The following is a 21,934-nucleotide window of genomic DNA, read 5'->3' as shown; positions in this document are numbered from 1 at the left end:
TCATAGCTTTTAGCCGTACCCTTATTCTACTCCTCCTATGTTCCTCTGGCGATGTAGAGGTGAATCCAGGCCCTGCAGTGCCTAGCTCCACTCCTATTCCCCAGGCGCTCTCTTTTGACGACTTCTGTAACCGTAATAGCCTTGGTTTCATGCATGTTAACATTAGAAGCCTCCTCCCTAAGTTTGTTCTATTCACTGCTTTAGCACACTCTGCCAACCCGGATGTTCTAGCTGTGTCTGAATCCTGGCTTAGGAAGACCACCAAAAACTTCAGACATTTTAATTCCAAACTACAACATTTTCAGACAAGATAGAACTGCCAAAGGGGCGGTGTTGCAATCTACTGCAAAGATAGCCTGCAGAGTTCTGTCCTACTATCCAGGTCTGTACCCAAACAATTTGAACTTCTACTTTTAAAAATCCACCTCTCTAAAAACAAGTCTCTCACCGTTGCCGCCTGCTATAGACCACCCTCTGCCCCCAGCTGTGCTCTGGACACCATATGTGAACTGATTGCCCCCCATCTATCTTCAGAGTTCGTGCTGCTAGGCGACCTAAACTGGAACATGCTTAACACCCCAGCCATCCTACAATCTAAACTTGATGCCCTCAATCTCACACAAATTATCAATGAACCTACCAGGTACCTCCCCAAACCTTAAACACGGGCACCCTCATAGATATCATCCTAACCAACTTCCCCTCTAAATACACCTCTGCTGTCTTCAACCAAGATCTCAGCGATCACTGCCTCATTGCCTGCATCCGTAATGGGTCAGCGGTCAAACGACCTCCACTCATCACTGTAAAACGCTCCCTGAAACACTTCTGCGAGCAGGCCTTTCTAATCGACCTGGCCGGGGTATCCTGGAAGGATATTGATCTCATCCCGTCAGTAGAGGATGCCTGGATATTTTTTTAAAATGCCTTCCTAACCATCTTAAATAAACATGCCCCATTCAAGAAATTTAGAACCAGGAACAGATATAGCCCTTGGTTCTCCCCAGACCTGACTGCCCTTAACCAACACAAAAACATCCTATGGCGTTCTGCATTAGCATCGAACAGCCCCCGTGATATGCAGCTGTTCAGGGAAGCTAGAAATCATTATACACAGGCAGTTAGAAAAGCCAAGGCTAGCTTTTTCAAGCAGAAATTTGCTTCCTGCAACACTAACTCAAAAAAGTTCTGGGACACTGTAAAGTCCATGGAGAATAAGAACACCTCCTCCCAGCTGCCCACTGCACTGAAGATAGGAAACACTGTCACCACTGATAAATCCACCATAATTGAGAATTTCAATAAGCATTTTTCTACGGCTGGCCATGCTTTCCACCTGGCTACTCCTACCCCGGACAACAGCACTGCACCCCCAACAGCAACTCGCCCAAGCCTTCCCCATTTCTCCTTCTCCCAAATCCATTCAGCTGATGTTCTGAAAGAGCTGCAAAATCTGGACCCCTACAAATCAGCCGGGCTAGACAATCTGGACCCTTTCTTTCTAAAATTATCTGCCGAAATTGTTGCCACCCCTATTACTAGCCTGTTTCAACCTCTCTTTCGTGTCGTCTGAGATTCCCAAAGATTGGAAAGCAGCTGCGGTCATCCCCCTCTTCAAAGGGGGGACACTCTTGACCCAAACTGCTACAGACCTATATCTATCCTACCGTGCCTTTCTAAGGTCTTCGAAAGCCAAGTCAACAAACAGATTACCGACCATTTCGAATCTCACCATACCTTCTCTGCTATGCAATCTGGTTTTCAGAGCTGGTCATGGGTGCACCTCAGCCACGCTCAAGGTCCTAAACGATATCTTAACCGCCATCGATAAGAAACATTACTGTGCAGCCGTATTCATTGATCTGGCCAAGGCTTTCGACTCTGTCAATCACCATATCCTCATCGGCAGACTCGACAGCCTTGGTTTCTCAAATGATTGCCTCGCCTGGTTCACCAACTACTTCTCTGATAGAGTTCAGTGTGTCAAATCGGAGGGTCTGCTGTCCGGACCTCTGGCATCTCTATGGGGGTGCCACAGGGTTCAATTCTTGGACCGACTCTTCTCTGTATACATCAATGAGGGCGCTCTTGCTGCTGGTGAGTCCCTGATCCACCTCTACGCAGACGACACCATTCTGTATACTTCCGGCCCTTCTTTGGACACTGTGTTAACAACCCTCCAGGCAAGCTTCATGCCATACAACTCTCCTTCCGTGGCCTCCAATTGCTCTTGAAATACAAGTAAAACTAAATGCATGCTCTTCAACCGATCGCTACCTGCACCTACCCCGCCTGTCCAACATCACTACTCTGGACGGCTCTGACTTAGAATACGTGGACAACTACAAATACTTAGGTGTCCCTGTTAGATTGTAAAACTCTCGCTTCCAGACCCATATCAAACATCTCCAATCCAAAGTTACTGGAGCGTGTGCTACAGGTGGGAGATGCTATGGTGACCAGCGAGCTGAGATAAGGGGGGACTTTACCTAGCAGGGTCTTGTAGATGACATGGAGCCAGTGGGTTTTGGCGACGAGTATGAAGCGAGGGCCAGCCAACGAGAGCGTACAGGTCGCAATGGTGGGTAGTATATGGGGCTTTGGTGATAAAACGGATTGCACTGTGATAGACTGCATCCAATTTGTTGAGTAGGGTATTGGAGGCTATTTTGTAAATGACATCGCCAAAGTCGAGGATTGGTAGGATGGTCAGTTTTACAAGGGTATGTTTGGCAGCATGAGTGAAGGATGCTTGTTGCGAAATAGGAAGCCAATTCTAGATTTAACTTTGGATTGGAGATGTTTGATATGGTCTGGAAGGAGAGTTACAGTCTAACCAGACACCTAAGTATTTGTAGTTGTCCACGTATTCTAAGTCAGAGCCGTCCAGAGTAGTGATGTTGGACAGGCGGGTAGGTGCAGGTAGCGATCGGTTGAAGAGCATGCATTTAGTTTTACTTGTATTTAAGAGCAATTGGAGGCCACGGAAGGAGAGTTGTATGGCATTGAAGCTTGCCTGGAGGGTTGTTAACACAGTGTCCAAAGAAGGGCCGGAAGTATACAGAATGGTGTCGTCTGCGTAGAGGTGGATCAGGGACTCACCAGCAGCAAGAGCGACCTCATTGATGTATACAGAGAAGAGAGTCGGTCCAAGAATTGAACCCTGTGGCACCCCCATAGAGACTGCCAGAGGTCCGGACAGCAGACCCTCCGATTTGACACACTGAACTCTATCAGAGAAGTAGTTGGTGAACCAGGCGAGGCAATCATTTGAGAAACCAAGGCTGTCGAGTCTGCCGATGAGGATATGGTGATTGACAGAGTCGAAAGCCTTGGCCAGATCAATGAATACGGCTGCACAGTAATGTTTCTTATCGATGGCGGTTAAGATATCGTTTAGGACCTTGAGCGTGGCTGAGGTGCACCCATGACCAGCTCTGAAACCAGATTGCATAGCAGAGAAGGTATGGTGAGATTCGAAATGGTCGGTAATCTGTTTGTTGACTTGGCTTTCGAAGACCTTAGAAAGGCACGGTAGGATAGATATAGGTCTGTAGCAGTTTGGGTCAAGAGTGTCCCCCCCTTTGAAGAGGGGGATGACCGCAGCTGCTTTCCAATCTTTGGGAATCTCAGACGACACGAAAGAGAGGTTGAACAGGCTAGTAATAGGGGTGGCAACAATTTCGGCAGATAATTTTAGAAAGAAAGGGTCCAGATTGTCTAGCCCGGCTGATTTGTAGGGGTCCAGATTTTGCAGCTCTTTCAGAACATCAGCTGAATGGATTTGGGAGAAGGAGAAATGGGGAAGGCTTGGGCGAGTTGCTGTTGGGGGTGCAGTGCTGTTGTCCGGGGTAGGAGTAGCCAGGTGGAAAGCATGGCCAGCCGTAGAAAAATGCTTATTGAAATTCTCAATTATGGTGGATTTATCAGTGGTGACAGTGTTTCCTATCTTCAGTGCAGTGGGCAGCTGGGAGGAGGTGTTCTTATTCTCCATGGACTTTACAGTGTCCCAGAACTTTTTTGAGTTAGTGTTGCAGGAAGCAAATTTCTGCTTGAAAAAGCTAGCCTTGGCTTTTCTAACTGCCTGTGTATAATGATTTCTAGCTTCCCTGAACAGCTGCATATCACGGGGGCTGTTCGATGCTAATGCAGAACGCCATAGGATGTTTTTGTGTTGGTTAAGGGCAGTCAGGTCTGGGGAGAACCAAGGGCTATATCTGTTCCTGGTTCTAAATTTCTTGAATGGGGCATGTTTATTTAGGATGGTTAGGAAGGCATTTTAAAAAAATATCCAGGCATCCTCTACTGACGGGATGAGATCAATATCCTTCCAGGATACCCCGGCCAGGTCGATTAGAAAGGCCTGCTCGCAGAAGTGTTTCAGGGAGCGTTTTACAGTGATGAGTGGCGGTCGTTTGACCGCTGACCCATTACGGATGCAGGCAATGAGGCAGTGATCGCTGAGATCTTGGTTGAAGACAGCAGAGGTGTATTTAGAGGGGAAGTTGGTTAGGATGATATCTATGAGGGTGCCCGTGTTTAAGGTTTGGGGAGGTACCTGGTAGGTTCATTGATAATTTGTGTGAGATTGAGGGCATCAAGTTTAGATTGTAGGATGGCTGGGGTGTTAAGCATGTTCCAGTTTAGGTCGCCTAGCAGCACGAACTCTGAAGATAGATGGGGGGCAATCAGTTCACATATGGTGTCCAGAGCACAGCTGGGGGCAGAGGGTGGTCTATAGCAGGCGGCAACGGTGAGAGACTTGTTTTTAGAGAGGTGGATTTTTAAAAGTAGAAGTTCAAATTGTTTGGGTACAGACCTGGATAGTAGGACAGAACTCTGCAGGCTATCTTTGCAGTAGATTGCAACACCGCCCCCTTTGGCAGTTCTATCTTGTCTGAAAATGTTGTAGTTTGGAATTAAAATGTCTGAGTTTTTGGTGGTCTTCCTAAGCCAGGATTCAGACACAGCTAGAACATCCGGGTTGGCAGAGTGTGCTAAAGCAGTGAATAGAACAAACTTAGGGAGGAGGCTTCTAATGTTAACATGCATGAAACCAAGGCTATTACGGTTACAGAAGTCGTCAAAAGAGAGCGCCTGGGGAATAGGAGTGGAGCTAGGCACTGCAGGGCCTGGATTCACCTCTACATCGCCAGAGGAACATAGGAGGAGTAGAATAAGGGTACGGCTAAAAGCTATGAGAATTGGTCGTCTAGAACGTCTGGAACATAGAGTAAAAGGAGGTTTCTGGGGGCGATAAAATAGCATCAAGGTATAATGTACAGACAAATGTATGGTAGGATGTGAATACAGTGGAGGTAAACCTAGGTATTGAGTGATGAAGAGAGAGATATTGTCTCTAGAAACATCGTTGAAACCAGGAGATGTCATTGCATGTGTGGGTGGTGGAACTAATAGGTTGGATAAGGTATAGTGAGCAGGACTAGAGGCTCTACAGTGAAATAAGCCAATAAACACTAACCAGAACAGAAATGGACAAGACATATTGACATTAAGGAGAGGCATGCTTAGTCGAGTGATCAAAAGGGTCCGGTGAGTGGAGAGGTTGGTTGGTGATTTAGACAGCTAGCCAGGGCATCGGTAGCAAGCTAGCATAGGATGGAGGTCTGTTGTTAGCTACCTCTTGCGTTCCGTCAGTAGATTAGTGGGGTTCCGTGTGGTAGAGGGGATTAATCCAAATCACACAACAACAACAAAAATAAAAACAATAGATATAGTTATAGAGGCCCAAGAAGAAAACATAATAATAATAATAAAAAAAAAATATATATATATAAAAAAAATTGTCCGATTGTCTATTCAGATAGCAGCCGGTAAGACAGCTAACGGTTAGCAGGCCGCAGATGGGCGTTCAGGTAACGTCGCGACGGAGGAGCCAGCCGAATAACTCCTTCGGGTAGATAACGTCGGCAGTCCAGTTGTGAAGGCCCGGTGGGGCTCCGCGAAAGCAGTAAAACGGGTCCGGATAGGTGACTGCAGCCCAGGTGTGATTGATGGAACTCAGGAGTGATTGACGGAGCTTGCTAGCTCCGGAATAATTGATGTTTGCTCCGGAATCGACGAAGGCCGATAGTCACACGGATAGCAGCTAGCTAGCTGTGAGATCCGGGTATGAATGTCCAGAGAGCAGTCGAAATCCAGGGACATGGAGAGAAAAAGCCGCGCTGCGCCGTACAGAACTGGCGATAGATTTTCGAGCTAAAGGATAGCTGATGACCACAAACCGTGGTTAGCTGAATACTAACGATTTGCCAGTAAAGGAGCTAACTAGCTTCTGAACTAGCTTCTGGATTAGCTTCTGGCTAGTTTCAGGCTAGCTTCTTGGAGTTTCTGGCTAGCTTCTTGGAGGATTACAGATCTGAGGTAAATAATACTTTTTTATAAATATACATTGGTGAGGCGGGTTGCAGGAGAGTGTTTTGAAGATGAGTTGATGGAAAATAAAAATAAAGTGTATGTGAAAAAGTTGTAAATATATATATATACAGGACACGACAAGACGAGGACAAAAGACATCTGAACTGCTATGCCACCTTGGTTTAGATGCATACCGAAACAAAAACTACACAAGAGATTCTGTTGTAGGCAGAACGCATTGGAGTAAGATTCTATTGCCCACAACTCAGCCCATAATCTACAACCAGTGCGGCATAAACAATAAGAGCTGCAGTGGGCCTATATACAGAAAGACCATTGGCATATATGGATCTGTGCCATTTACTTTGAACTGGACTGTTTATACAGCTGTGGTCGTGAGTATATGCGCTTGTTTTGAGATCAAAGCAAGAGCTGCATGTAGCCACGTATGCATATTTTGCTCATATCCTTTGCTAGTTAGTTATTAGCCCAGTTATAGCTAAATTTGTAGTCAGCAATAGGGGAGTGATTGCTTCCAACAAGAGTACAAAGCATGTAAATTTCTGGACATATTGGAAAAGGGAGTCCGGTAAAGAGCTTTTTTTGTCATAAAGGGGTAGTGTTGTATTTTGAGACCGGCTTGAATAAGCTAAGTAGCCAATAGGCAGAGGGTAGCATAATTTGTGTCATTCGCTGTAATAAGTGGTATGGGAATAATAATGCATTTTATTTTGTAAAGTGGTTTCTTGTGTCAAACACCATAACATTTTCAGTCACCTTGTCTGAAAGACATCTGAATGGTATGGTTTCAGTCAGAAAGAACCTTAGGATAGTGGCAAGCCTCGTTTTTGTTACTGCTTCGGTGGAGCAAAAGCCTGCATGCACACCTGCCCGGACTGAGATATGCCCACCTCAGACTCAGTGTGTTAATGAGTGAGTGGTGTGTGTGTCTACCTGTATCCCAGGGGGAATGCTGTAAATTATCTGGATAGTTCCACAGTCTGGGTGGCCGGGGAGGGACTGTGCGATACTATAGATCTCCATCTTGCCCTTGGGCTGGGTCCCAGTCTTCTCCCCATAGATTGTCTTGCATGACGGGCACTGGAGGCTGCCATCCTGGAAGGAGACAGAATCGCAGATTTTCTTTAAAAATGGTTACACTCAACTGATAAGGTACACCAATCTAGTACCAGGTCTGAACAACCATTTCCTCCAGAACAGCTTGAATTCGTCGTGGCTTTGGCTCTACTAGATATGGCATTCAAATGTTTCACAATTTGTATCAAGGGCCCTAACGTGTGCCAGGAAAACATTACTCATAGCATCACACCACCAGCCTGTACCGTTGACACTAGGCAGGATGGGGCCCATGAACTCTTGCTGCTTATGCCAAATCCTGACTGCCATCAACATGACGGAACAGGAACCGGGATTCATCGGTACAGGCAATGTTTTTCCACTGTTCAGTAGTCCAGTGTTGGTGATCACATGTCCACTGGAGCCGCTTCTTGTTTTTAGCTGGTAGGAGTGCAAACCGTTGTGGTCATCTACTGCAATGGCCCATCCGTGACAAGGACCAACGAGTTGTGCGTTCCGAGATGCCGTTCTGCACACCACTTAGTTGCCTGTTTGTGGACTGCCTGTTAGTTCGCACGATTCTTGCCACTCTCCTTCAACCTCTCTCCTCAACGAGCTGTTTTCACCCACAGGACTGCCGCTGACGGAATGTTTGTCTCACCATTCTTGGTAAACCCTAGACACTGTCGTGCGTGAAAAGCTCAGGAGGCTGGTCGTTTGAGATACTGGAACCAGCACGCCTGACACCAACGATCATACCATGATCAAAGTCGCTTAGGTCACTTGTTTTGCCCATTCTAAAGTTCAACCGAACAGTAACTGAATGCCTCGATGCCTGTCTGCTTTATATAGCAAGCCACAGCCATGTGAGTCACTGTTTGTTGGAGTTCACAATTTTCTTGAATGTGGTGGTGTACCTATTCAACTGGCCACCGAGTGTATAAGAATATCACCCATAAACTAAAATGTTAGCCTGATTTCACCATATGGGATAATGTTTATGATATGTTGTGCGTAACACTTAACTTTTAGCCTGCAGTTATAATGCTTCATTACTGTAACTATTAAGCCTTTTCTTAATTTTTACAAAAAAAATGGTCATTGCTATAAATGAGAACGTGTTCAGTCAACTTAACTGGTAAAATAAATAAAAAGCAAGTACATGCCTTTATAGTTTCTTAAGTCTTACTTTATGTTAATGTCTTTTCAGGACAATATGTGGGCTCAAGACATCAAGCCATTGAATTACATTTGAAAGTCATCATTAGGATCTCTGTGGCGCCCACCTTGGTTCCATTGTTGTACATGGCAAGCATGCAGAGCATGTGCAAGGTGTGTCCACACTTGGTGAACTTTCCCACAGCGCCGGGTGGGATGGATTGTGCTCCCTCGGACGCCACGGCGTAATCCGACGGACACGACAGCCGGTCCATACAGATCATGCAGTCCTAAAACCACAGGGACAATATATTAAAGGTGTGAAAATAGATTTAATTTCTTCCCGTTACACAGAGGTCTGTACACACATTTGCACGGGCAATACATTTATGGTCCTAAAAGTAAAAGATTTGCCATTTAAGAGTTAATTTAAATGTGGCATAAACCAGTCATGTTGTCATCAGTTTGTCAAACAAAGCACTTCAAAAGACTCATGTAGGCTACCTGTGCACATTCATCCACTCAAATAACTCAAGCATCCAAACATTGCACTGTGCAACCTCCATTTGATAAATGGAAAGAGACATGGTTATAAAACATCAAAAAGTGTAGGCCTAATGACATTCAGTGATTGTCATTAAGTCTTCACTTGAAGCCTTAAATGATTGATGCCTCCACTGCTGTCCCTGCTCGCCTCAGTCAGTCATCGCTGCCTTGGCAAAAAATTCTGTGCTCAACAAACCACACCGCATTTTGGAGTCCATTCGCATTTTTTTCACGTGGTAGTAATACATGAGGTTGTAATAGCATCTTAGTTCATTTTCCACCATTTCATTTGCCGAGAATCTGTACCATGTACATGTAATTACATGATAACAAGAATGACAGGATCTGTATATGATATTATATCATGAGTCTATAAATTGAGGTTGGGATGACTTGGTGATATGGGTGGAGTATTGTTTATTTCTATGCAAAACCGCAGTTGGCTTGTTCAAACTACTTTAGAAATAACCTGTGTTCATTTTAGAGCAATCATATTTCTTTCAACTTGCATATTGCACTTTCTCTGCAAAATAAAATGTTTCTTCAATACAAATAAGTGGTTTAGTATAAAAAAAATATAGATTTTTTAAATCACCTGTGTCATATGAATGAGTCATCTTCACAAAATGGTTTCAAAAGATCTGAGATGACCTATACCTGCTTTTGTTTACATATAGTTTATTTCATGCCTACCGTGATTCAGTGTACCAGAACGAGGAAACATGACTGATTCTCCTGCAAGAGCCCTTCTTCCGTGAGTGTTGAGTAAAGAGGGCGGGAGAAGTTTTCCTAGGTACAGATCTAGTGGAAACCTAACCTTAACCATTAGTGGGGAACATGCTAAAATGACCAAAGATAAGCATCTAGGGGCAACTTCACCCCACACCAATAGAAAGAGGCGAGGGAGGAGGGGATCTTTGACATTGAAATGCGTACCTCGTCTTGAGCAGAGGCCACTTCCTCCATGTAGCGGTGAATGACATCCTCTGGTTTCTGGGCTGGGGGGACAGCGGACAATGAACAGGGTTGGAGAGACACCCACCAGACGACAGACAAAACCACACTCAGGCCCTCAATTTACAGACAGGACATACGACAACACAGGAGGGATTAGAATAAGAAATTAAATGAAAAACGTTGTCTTTAGTATTGCTTTTTTAAACCATTTCAGTGGAAACTAGTAGTAGCCTAGTTGTTTTGCAGTTTGCTATTGAACACATTATGTTCACCCCCCCCCCCCCCCCCCCCCCAAAATTGCTATTTTATAGCATATAGTTAACACACTGACAATTCACTTTGTTGTATTTTATATTTCTGCAGAAATAACCGACTCATCCTGCAGATGTAGCCTACACACTTCACTGCAGCTCAAACTTTTGGCCGGCTTCGTTGGCAAATCTGTACCATACAAAAGCACTGCTCAAAGATGTAACATGAGTCGACAGATTGAGGTACACAGTATTAATGCATGACAGTTGTGGATGAATGGGAGAGGAGAGGGTTAGACACTTATCCACCAATGTACCAAAAGCACACTCTTCCTTAGTTAGGGGCTGATGTGCCCCAAATGCCACCCTATTCACAACATAGGGCTCTGTTCAAAATCAGTGCCCTATGGGGAATAGGGTGCCATTTGGGATGAAGCTTCATTGTTAGATGATTTGTGAGTATCAGTCTGTTCTGGAACAGCTACAAGGTATGTCTGCAACTCAGCATTGAGTTTAGGGGTTCTGTTTTGAGCTGCAACCTTTGTAACCAAACAGCAAGATTAGGGCCTAGTTCACACCACTGTTAGCTAATGAACACTGTCGACTGCCAAGCAACAATTACAACTCACTGATTTATGGATAGGATAGGAGTGATTGAGTCACAGATTAGAAAATTATTCTTACAGTGAAAGTGAGCATTGGAATGCGATAGAAGAGAGCACACGTAAAAGGAAAAATAAAAAGCTATACAAGCCTGCAGAAAATCTAAACAGTGCCTTTGATTCAGGTTAAGAACACAATATTTGATTTTAAAAGGATAAGTTTGATATTTTTACAATTTATTGATAGAAGGTTCCTTACCCTGAAAGTAGTGTGCACCAGGAGAAAATGTAAATCGATGGTTCAGGTTTCTTTAAACAGCCACGACAAAAAGCTGAAAGTCAATGGGAGTGATAGGGACACCGTGCAATGTCTATGTTTATGTTTGGCAAATCACCTTTAAGTAAAGTCAAACCCAGTAGATTTCAGTTTCCCCCCACCACTCCCATTGATTCTAAGAATTGTGTATTGAATAGTGAGATCCTAAAACTGAGTGCAAATAGGAATTACTGGCTCGGACGTCTCCAAGGTTCCACAAGGCAGGCATTAGTTTTTAACCACAAGGCACATAAATAATATCAACATGCATAACAAGCCAAATATTCTAACTCAAGGATTTGGGATAACAACGATGGAAAGCATTGGATGTGACGAAGCAGAGCTGGATGCAAGCCAATGGGGAGTTGGTGGGGGAAGGTGGCGTAGCTACCTGTCCTGTGCTGCCTCTTTGCCCTCCTAACCGAGCTGCTGCTGTGAGTTTTGGAGCCTGCGGGCCTGCTGGTGCTGCTGGGGGGAGGAGGAACGGAGGAGGAGGGGTGCGGGAGGGGGGGCACTCGTGAAGCGCACGCCGAGTCCCACTGCTGACATCAAAATGGAGGCCATGCCTGGAGTGAGAGGCCCCGGGGAGACATGCAGAGGGGGTGGGGTCAGTCAGGGGTAGGAGAAACCAAACAGATGAGACATGGTGGATAAAGCAGTGACTAAGGGGGGGGGGGGGGGGGGGGGGGGGGGGGGGTGACTTACTCATGGACAAGAGGGCATTATATTGGGAAGTTTGGTAGGTGCTTCCAGCTTGGTATGGCTAGATAACGTCAGATTCAGGAATAATAAGTCATCAGGATTTATACAGTAAATAACATGTGTTTGCCTAATAAATGTGGGCTGATATGATAAAGTGCATTTATTGCAGTTCTGTAATTGATTTCCTTTTAAAAAGCGCTATTGTTCGGTTCTGCCTCAATACTACATGTTATTGTGTAATTTTTATATTGGAGTAATTTCATGAAATGTAAAAAAAATAAAAAAAATATGCCAAAGGAAAATCTTCAGAAACTGTCAAATTAACTTCACATTAGCCCTCCACCAAACATTTCAGCAGAAATGTGTTGCTCACAGATCATGGCTCATCAACCTTTTGAACAGTCACTAACAAAAGAAGCTGAATTGCTGTCAGTATCCATTGCTAGCCTATCTGCTGGCTCAACGGCATAGTCCTCTCAAAAAAAAGTTTTAGCTAGCAGTTTAGCTTTTTACGCTAAGAGATTCTGGACATTCCTAAATAACCAGCAAAAAAAAAAAAAAAAAAAGTTTGGATGAAACCACCACCACTCTAGGAGTAACGAAAAAAAAAAAGTGATCTGGGCCTCCTGAGTGGCGCAGCGGTCTAAGGCACTGAGGCATCACTACAGACCCGGGTTTGATACCGGGCAGTATCACAACCGGCAGTGATCGGGAGTCCCATAGGCGGGGGGGGGGGGGGGCTTTACATGACTCATCGCGCTCTAGCAACTCCTGGCAGGCCGGGCGCCTGCAGGCTGACCTAGGTCTTCAGGTGAACAGTGTTTCCTCCGACACATCGCTGCAGCTGGCTTCCGGGTTAGGCGAGCAGGAGTTAAGCAGTTTGGCAGGTCATGTTTCGGAGGACGCATGACTCAAATTTAACCTCCCAAGCCCGTAGGGGAGTTGCTGCGATAAGACAATATCAAAATTGGGGAGAAGGGGGTAAAATACAAAATAAAGTAACCCCTTTTCACTAAACCCCAAACACAAGACTACATTGGAAAACAAACGCCATCGTGGGTGGGCAAATGAACAGAGCAAAACAGGGCCTGGTCTGTGGAGATTATGTACAGCGATAGGCCAGCTGTCCAGAGAGACACAAATTACTTTCCCACCACCTACAGGAGCTATGGTCAATGCCATGAAATCACAAAAAAAGAAATTGTATCGCTGCTTTAATAACTGATAAACAAAAAGGTGTGCCTCTAAAATCTGTCAGGTCTATGAAATAAGCTTACTAAACAACGGTTGCTGAACAGTGCAGTCGAATGTGTAGACCATTTCTGGTGTATCAGCAGTCTTTGTTAAGACTTTAGCTTGCTATAGGCCACACATTTGGCTGAAACAATGTATGCTTACTAATATTGATTTTAGAGTTGTTCTATTTTTGTCAAGTTTTGCCCCTGAACAGACACACTCAGAAGATAACTTGTCAGTGTAGACACGCAACACTCTTTACTGTTACTTTCAAACCAAGGTATAAAATTCATGGAGCAGACAGTTCTGCCATCACCACCAAGAAAAACAATGCTTGATCCAAACCACTACAATTCACATTGATAGTAACTGATAATACAGGTAGTACCACCATGGTGGACATTTGGATTAATTGCTTGGGACTGCTTTACCTGCAAGGGCTGAGCTCACACCGGTGGATCCATTCCGTTGCAGAGGGATGGCGGGGACACTGCAGCAGAGGAAACAGGAAAACAGACATTAATGAATCCATACACCATTGCTTCTGCAAACAAGTGAGAAACTGATGTGGTCGGTTCTCTGAAAGTTAACACACTTGATCAGGGGTCTCCAACCTTTTCTACATGAGAGCTACTTAAAATATATACACTACCATTCAAAAGTTTGGGGTCACTTAGAAATGCCCTTGTTTTAGAAATCAAAGCACATTTGACCATTAAAATATCAAATTGATCAGAAATACAGTGTAGACATTGTTACTGTTGTGGGAAACTGACGTTTTTTTATGGAATATCTACAGAGGCCCATTATCAGCAACCATCACTCCTGTGTTCCAATGGTACGTTGTGTTAGCTAATCCATGTTTATCTTTTTTTTTAAAAAGGCAAATTGATAATTTCATAACCATTTTGAAATTGTCAGCACTGCTGAAAACTGTTGTTCCGATTAAAGAAGCAATAAAACCGGCCTTCTTTAGACTAGTTGAGTATCTGAAAATCGTCAGTCTATTCTTGTTCTGAGAAACGAAAGCTATTCCATGCGAGAAATTGCCAGGGAGCTGAAGATCTCGTACAATGCCGTGTACAACTTAAAATTATAAACTTGGATTAGCTAACACAACAAGCCATTGGAACACAGGAGTGATGGTTGCTGATAATTGGCCTCTATACGCCCATGTAGATATTCCATTAAATAGTAGTTTCCAGCTACAGTCATTTACAACAGTATCAATGTCTATCTACACTGTATTTCTGATCAATTTGATGTTATTTTAAAATGGACAACATTTTTTTGCTTTTATTTCAAAAACAAGAATTAAGGGACCCCAAACTTTTGAACAGTAGTGTACATCCGAGGTGAGGATTTACAGATTTACTCCAGTATACACCTGTGTCACGGCTGGGGTCTGCCCCTATATGTACACCCCATTGCCGCTACAGACGTTCTCTACATCTTTGAGGCACCTCTAGCACCGTGGAGAATTGGAGTGATCCATATAGCTCACATAACCGTGGTTACATACATAAAGGTTATGTTTCACTAGATCCAGAAAATCACATTGTAGGATTATTAATGAATTTATTTGCAAATTATGGTGGAAAATAAGTATTTGGTCACCTACAAACAAGCAAGATTTCTGGCTCACAGACCTGTAACAACTTCTTTAAGAGGCTCCTCTGTCCTCCACTACCTGTATTAATGGCACCTGTTTGAACTTATCAGTATAAAAGACACATGTCCACAACCTCAAACAGTCAGACTCCAAACTCCACTATGGCCAAGACCAAAGAGCTGTCAAAGGACACTAGAAACAAAATTGTAGACCTGCACCAGGCTGGGAAGACTGAATCTGCAATAGGTAAGCAGCTTGGTTTGAAGAAATCAACTGTGGGAGCAATTATTAGGAAATGGAAGACATACAAGACCACTGATAATCACCCTCGATCTGGGGCCCAACGCAAGATCTCACCCCGTGGGGTCAAAATGATCACAAGAACGGTGAGCAAAAATCCCAGAACCACACAGGGGGACCTAGTGAATGACCTGCAGAGAGCTGGGACCAAAGTAACAAAGCCTACCATCAGTAACACACTACACCGCCAGGGACTCAAATCCTGCAGTGTCCCCCTGCTTAAGCCAGTACATGTCCAGGCCCGTCTGAAGTTTGCTAGAGAGCATTTGGATGATCCAGAAGATTGGGAGAATGTCATATGAAACCAAAATATAACTTTTAGGTAAAAACTCAACTCGTCATGTTTGGAGGACAAAGAATGCTGAGTTGCATCCAAAAGAACACCATACCTACTGTGAAGCATGGGGGTGGAAAATCATGCTTTGGGGCTGTTTTTCTGCAAAGGGACCAGGACGACTGATCCATGTAAAGGAAAGAATGAATGGGGCCATGTATCGTGAGATTTTGAGTGAAAACCTCCTTCCATCAGCAAGGGCATTGAAGATTAAACGTGGCTGGGTCTTTCAGCATGACAATGATCCAAACACACCGCCCGGGCAACGAAGGAATGGCTTCGTAAGAAGCATTAAGGTCCTGGAGTGGCCTAGACAGTCTCCAGATCTCAACCCCATAGAAAATCTTTGGAGGGAGTTGAATGTCCGTGTTGCCCAGGAACAGCCCCAAAACATCACTGCTCTAGAGGAGATCTGCATGGAGGAATGGGCCAAAATACCAGCAACAGTGTGTGAAAACCTTGTCTAATGTTTTCTGTAAGTCTTCACCTCTGTCATTGCCAACAAAGGGTATATAACAAGTATGGAGATAAGCATTTGGTCAACAACAGTTTATTTTCCACCATAATTTGCTAATAAATTCATAAAAATCCTTCAATGTGATTCTCTGGATTTTTTTCTCATTTTGGCTGTCATAGTTGAAGTGTACCTGTGATGAAAATGACAGGCCTCATATTTAAGTGGGAGAATTTGCAATTGGTGGCTGACTAAATACTTTTTTGCCCCACTGTATACCCGTAAGAGATATAGTTGGTGCTAGAGGGACATGGCCAGCCAGCGGCAAAGTCCTAGCCCGGGATGAAGGGGTGTCCCGGGAAGATGTCCCCGGACGGGGAAGCGACACCCAGGACCGCCGAATCAACCGCAGAGGGAGGTGCCACATTTACCAGATGGTACATAGCAAAGGTGCAAGATGAAGCCCAGCTGGCCGCAGCACAGATTTCAGCGAGGGGCACTCATCTCAGTAGTGCTGCACCACCTGGGGATGTAGGCTCCAGTCCCATGGTGGCTGGCCCGCACTCGAGAGCATATCCGCTGCCACATTCAGGATGCCAGGTACAGGCACGTAGAGATGCTAGATGTTCCTGAGCCCAGAGAAGGAGCTCCCGTGTAAGCCACCACTATGGGTGTTGTCCTGGTGAGAACGGACATGTCTTCACTTGAGATGTACAAGGAAAGACTGAAGGGCCAGCAGTACAGCTCAGAGCTCTAGTGTATAGATGTGCCTGCCGCTCCAAGGGGGTAGTCGACAGCCGACCTGCCCTTGGTCACACCCCCCCAGCCAATCTGGGAGACATCTGTGCTGACCGGCGGCACAATCTCAGAATCTCCACCCCACCTCAGAGTAAGGAATGACATCGCCACCTCAATGCCCTGAGGCACTGCGTGGTCACTCGCAGCTGGTGGTGGCGCTTCGGGTGCAGCCAATGGGAGTTGAACCACCATTGAAGAGGCCGGAGATAGAGCAGGCCCAGGGGAATCAGTAATGAGGCCCCGCCATCAGCAAGCCCAACAGGAGTTGGCAGGTTAGGGCGGATACCACAGGCACTTGTCGAAAGTGGTCTTGATCGCCTGAACCCTTCTGGTGGACAGGCGTGCTCTCAAGAGGACTGAGGCCAGTTCCATGCCAATGAAGGCCACCCTCTGGGTGTGCGCCAGACAACTCTTGTTTGTTTGCAGTAATGCCCAGCCCACCGATGTGGGTCAGGAGCATGTCTGTCTGACAAGACCTGGGTCCTCATCGGGGCACAAATCAGCCAATCGTCCAGGTAATTGACGATCAACAACCCTCAGGATGTGAGAGGTGCAAGGACAGCATCCATGCACTTTGAAAGTGTGGGGTGCCAAAGAGAGAACCATGAATTCGTAAGCCGTCCCTTTGAAAGGGAATCGGAGATACTGCCTATGAGCTGGGTGAACAGGAACATGGAAGTACGCATCCCTCAGGTCCAGCTTCACAAACCACTGGTCCCTGGCCACGGCCTGCAAAACACAGGCCGGGGACAGCATGTGGAAACCTCAGTACCTTCAAGTACCCATTGAGGTTGCAGAGGGCCAGAATCGTACTACACCACAAAATAAGTGTAGTAGAACCCACCTAGCAGTTCTATTGTCTCGATCTGTGGATGGCACCTTTGTCCAGGAGTGAGGAGATCTCCAGCCGCAGGGTTTTCTTCAGTGGTCCAGCCACTGTGGTGACAAGAAAGCCCCTGAAAGATGGAGGCCGGCAACAGAATTGGAGTCAGTACCCCTTAAGCATTGTGGACAACACCCATGGGTACTCCACACACTCCTCCCACTTTTCCCTGTGAGATCAGCAGAAGAAGGGTGTGCCGACCTCTGGCGCCACGTCCCTATGGCGGTGACAGGCTGTTTCTCCACCACACGCTGTGCCCCTCCCCGCTTTCGTTCCTCAGCATGAGGCGATGGGGCAGGAGGGGGAATCCTCCACTTGGAGGAATAGGAACCTGGTGAGGGATAAATTACCCAGTACCTCTGCAAAAAAACAGTGAAGACTCATGTGGGAAAAACAGACAGACAAAATAAAATAAAAAACAGCAACCAGGTAATGGATTTGATATGTGTTTTATTTACTTTCATTTGTTTTAAATTATGCCAACTACAATATTACCTAGCCGGTTTAATATCCAAGCAGAAAACAAAACCAAGCGATTTACCAAGCGATTTTCAGAAAGTTTGTACCTCAAACCATACGGACGTCCAGCGAGAAAAATGAAAGAATGTGTCGCAGCCATGGGGTCTAACATGCATACACATAGTGAAACATTACACACGCAGAGGGCCTACCGAAGTTGAGCACATCCAGTGTCAGACGCTTTTCTGTGTGCTTTTTCTCCAAGTTGATTTGGAGTACAATGTGAATGTCACAGTATGTTCATTTTTATGTTAAACATTGCGCCATGCTGCCATCTTTTTTTCCACAAAATGTATTTTAGCGCTCTATGGCATCACGGCTGCATCAAGCTTTCAACAAAAGTGCCAGGAAGGTATTCTTGAAAAAAAAAAAAAAAAGCAATAACTGTCACAAGAATAACATACTAGTATGCACACTTTCTTCCCTGTGCTTTGTTCGTCACAAGGAGTGACAAAGCTTAGGCCTACTACTATCAGGGACCGCATGGTAACAACAATGGGAGGAAGTGTGTGACATGCACCAGTTAAAGCAATGTGACCCTTACATCAGCTGGCTTACTGACCGAGCTGGTTTACTATCCACTGCAAAACAATTCTGCGTATTACCACTTCCTCTTTAGAGGACATCAATCACTGTGACATATTGTAACCCCAAACCAATGTGTCAAATAGCTCAACATAAAATTTTAAAACAGAAATAAATCTATTCAAAACAACTTGGTTTAAGTATGCATTTACGCAAACAGTCCAATTCTGATCTTTGCCACTAATTGGGCAAATTATCAGAATTGGACTGCCTATTTAGACATCCTCAATGTCAGAGCCCCTAACAGTAGGCTATGTTTAATTAGTGCTCGTCAACCGATCGCTGCCCGCACCTGCCCGCCCGCCCGCCCAGCATCACTACTCTGGACGGTTCTGACTTATGAATAGAATATGTGGACAACTTCAAATAAAATTGTCTGGTTAGATTGTAAACTCTCCTTCCAGACTCGCATTAAGCATCTCCAATCCAAAAATTAAATATAGGAATTGCCTTCCTATTTCCCAACAAAGCATCCTTTCACTCATGCTGCCAAACCTACCCTCGTAAAACCCCGCCTATTCTCAGCTCACTGGTCACCATAGCAGCACACGCTCCAGAAAGTTTATTTCACTGGTCATCCCCAAAGCCAATTCTTCCTTTGGCTGCCTTTCCTTCCAGTCTCTGCTGCCAATAACCAATGAACGAATTGCAACAACAATATTTTTTTTTTGCTGGAGACCCATATCTCCCTCTCTAACTTTAAGCACCAGCTGTCAGAACAGCTCACAGATCACTGCACCAGAACATAGTCCATCTGTAAACAGCCCATCCAACTACCTCATCCCCATACTGTTATTTTTTACTCTACTTGGACATTCAGCTTCTGCACAATCAGTCCAGTGTTTAATTGCTAAATTGTAATTATTTTGCCACTATGGGCCTATTTATTGCCTTACCTCTCTAATCTTCTCATTTGCACACACTGTATATAGACTTTTCTATTGTGTTATTGACTGTATGTTTGTTTATTCCATGTGTAACTCTGTGTTGTTGTTAGTCGCACTGCTTTGCTTTATCTTGGCCAGGTCGCAGTTGTAAATGAGAACTTGTTCTCAACTGGCCTACCAGGTTAAATAAAATAAAAATTAAATGTAAAAAAAAAATCAGCGGCATAGAGTTACTCAAGTGGGGTAGTATAAATAGATAAGCTGCTAAATTAGACAACAATGACTATTCAAACAAAGCCAACCTACCTTAAGCCATTGCCACTGGTAGGGTAAGACAGTGGAGGGTCCAGGGAACGTGACTAGCGGAGGGTGTCGGGGGCCAGGGACCACCCCACGCCATGCCCCCCACAGAAAGAGGCCCTCCTGGGTTAGGGCGAGTACACCGAGGTGGGGTGAGCTCCAGCCGCCCTGCTGGGGCCCTGAAAGCTGGGCCGGCTCAGCTGCCCAGAGGAGAAGGAGTGGCGTGAACGGCTGGGCATGGGGCCAGTGCAGCTGTGGCTCAGACACTGGTGGCAGGAGCAAGCCGGCCCGAGTGGATGACGGAGGCGCCAGACGCCAGCGGGTAGGGGAAGTTACCCTGCCGTCGGACCTGCCGCCTGAAGACTGTGGCCTTGTTGACCTGGGCCAGCGCTGTGAGGTCCACTATGTAGTTATAGCCATGTGAGGCCATATCCGCAGTGGCCTGCCGTGCAGGTAGCTGTGTTCTAGTAGAATAGAAGTGCGAGTCTCGTACGGAGTCCATCCTCCTTCGTCATTTGCCCACTCCCAATATACTTCCGCTACCCAAGCCTGAGGACTGGGCAAACAATTGACGGCGTACAGACCGCGTTTTCCCTGGAAAGATACACAGTGAATTCATACTTAGAGGTAAAGGTGCTTGCACAGAACATTTTGCAGTAGACGTCACACGTCAGTGAATGTCTAACTGTGTATTCTAGTCTAGTACTCTTAGTGGTGTGCCTTCATAATGTCAGCTAAGCATTACACTACACATCCTGTGCTATTGAGAAGACTTCCTGCTGTTTTTCTCCCTTTTCCTGGACAAGTTTGTATCACAGGCTGCAGGTGTCAAAGGACATATGGACTTGTCCAATCAGCCCCACTTTCCAACCAAGAGACTTGGCTGTATCACTGCCTACTATCATGTCTGTTACGTTCGTTTTCGAGTTAGCCAGCTACCCAACTAGTTACCCAAAGAAAACATTGACATCGCTGGAAAACAACAAGACTGTTCGCTATAGATGTTAGCAAGATAAGCAATGCTATTATTTGGTTTATGGAGGCTAACTACAACAGCTAGCTAACGTAAAATTAACTAACGATGCGCTAGCTAGGGCACAACAAAGCTCGAAAGCTTCAGTTAATTTGTAAATGTAATAACTAGCTACTGTTAGCTAACTACATCACACACACACAGTGCCAGTGGCTTAATTCCCTTACCTGTATCTTGGCGGAACTGGTTCAAGCTCGGTATGTCTATGAGATAAGGCGACAAACTGGGATCGGATTGTCCTAGGCTGATGCTGGTGGAGCCAGGACCCCCACCTCTGTGTCCCCGCGGAGAGAAGTATTGTTCGATATAGCCGCTCACCTGGCCGCTATATGGTCGCCAGAAGCCAAGATCATCCTGCCATTCCCATACAACGACCATAGGCTGAGATTGTCCAGGTGCTACCAATGTCGGTGTAGAGAGAGAGGGTCCATTTCTAGACCCATTATCCCCACACATGAGCTAGAGGCAGTAGCCATATTTTACAGATAGTAGCGATACGTCAAATTCAGTAAACGATAGAAAAAGCTGATGCTAGCTAATTCAGCTAACGTAGCAAGCTAGGCTAAGAAGCTAAGTCAGATGACAAAACACGTTTTAACACTTTGCCAAACTACAGGACACCCTGCAGCTACCCTATCAATAAATTGTAGCGATCAAACCTAACTAAGTAGCTAGCTAGCAAAACATCTTCAATTTGCAAGATGTAGCTAAAGTTAGCTTGCTTGGATTATTAAAATGACCCATTTTTACAAGACTGATTCGAGGTCAGGCGGCAAACACTCAAGCAAATTGTTTAAAAGCATTTTGGCAAACCTTGCGAAGCAATAAATCTTTAGATGCGGAAATATATTGAGCTATGCTAGCTTACTAATCATTGCATTCCAACAAACTCAAACTGGCTAGCTACGCAAACCACAGATGAACCAAACAGTCGGAACAATCGTTGCTTGGCAAATGACGACATGCGCACATCATTGTATTTTTAAAGCTCCAATGCAGCCGTTTT

At 45.2% G+C, this 21,934-nt stretch overlaps 1 pseudogene; it reads right to left on the bottom strand.

Moving 5' to 3' along the window:
• Nucleotides 1-7,107: 7,107 nt before the first annotated feature.
• LOC116358107 (probable E3 ubiquitin-protein ligase DTX2) lies at nucleotides 7,108-21,927 on the bottom strand (annotated as a pseudogene).
• Between the last annotated feature and the right edge of the window lie 7 nt (nucleotides 21,928-21,934).

This window comes from Oncorhynchus kisutch, linkage group LG28 (genome assembly GCF_002021735.2).
Source record: "Oncorhynchus kisutch isolate 150728-3 linkage group LG28, Okis_V2, whole genome shotgun sequence".
Classification (NCBI taxonomy): Eukaryota; Metazoa; Chordata; class Actinopteri; order Salmoniformes; family Salmonidae; genus Oncorhynchus; species Oncorhynchus kisutch.
The sequence above is the reverse complement of the archived record's forward strand: the minus strand, read 5'-3'. Positions and strand labels throughout refer to the sequence as shown.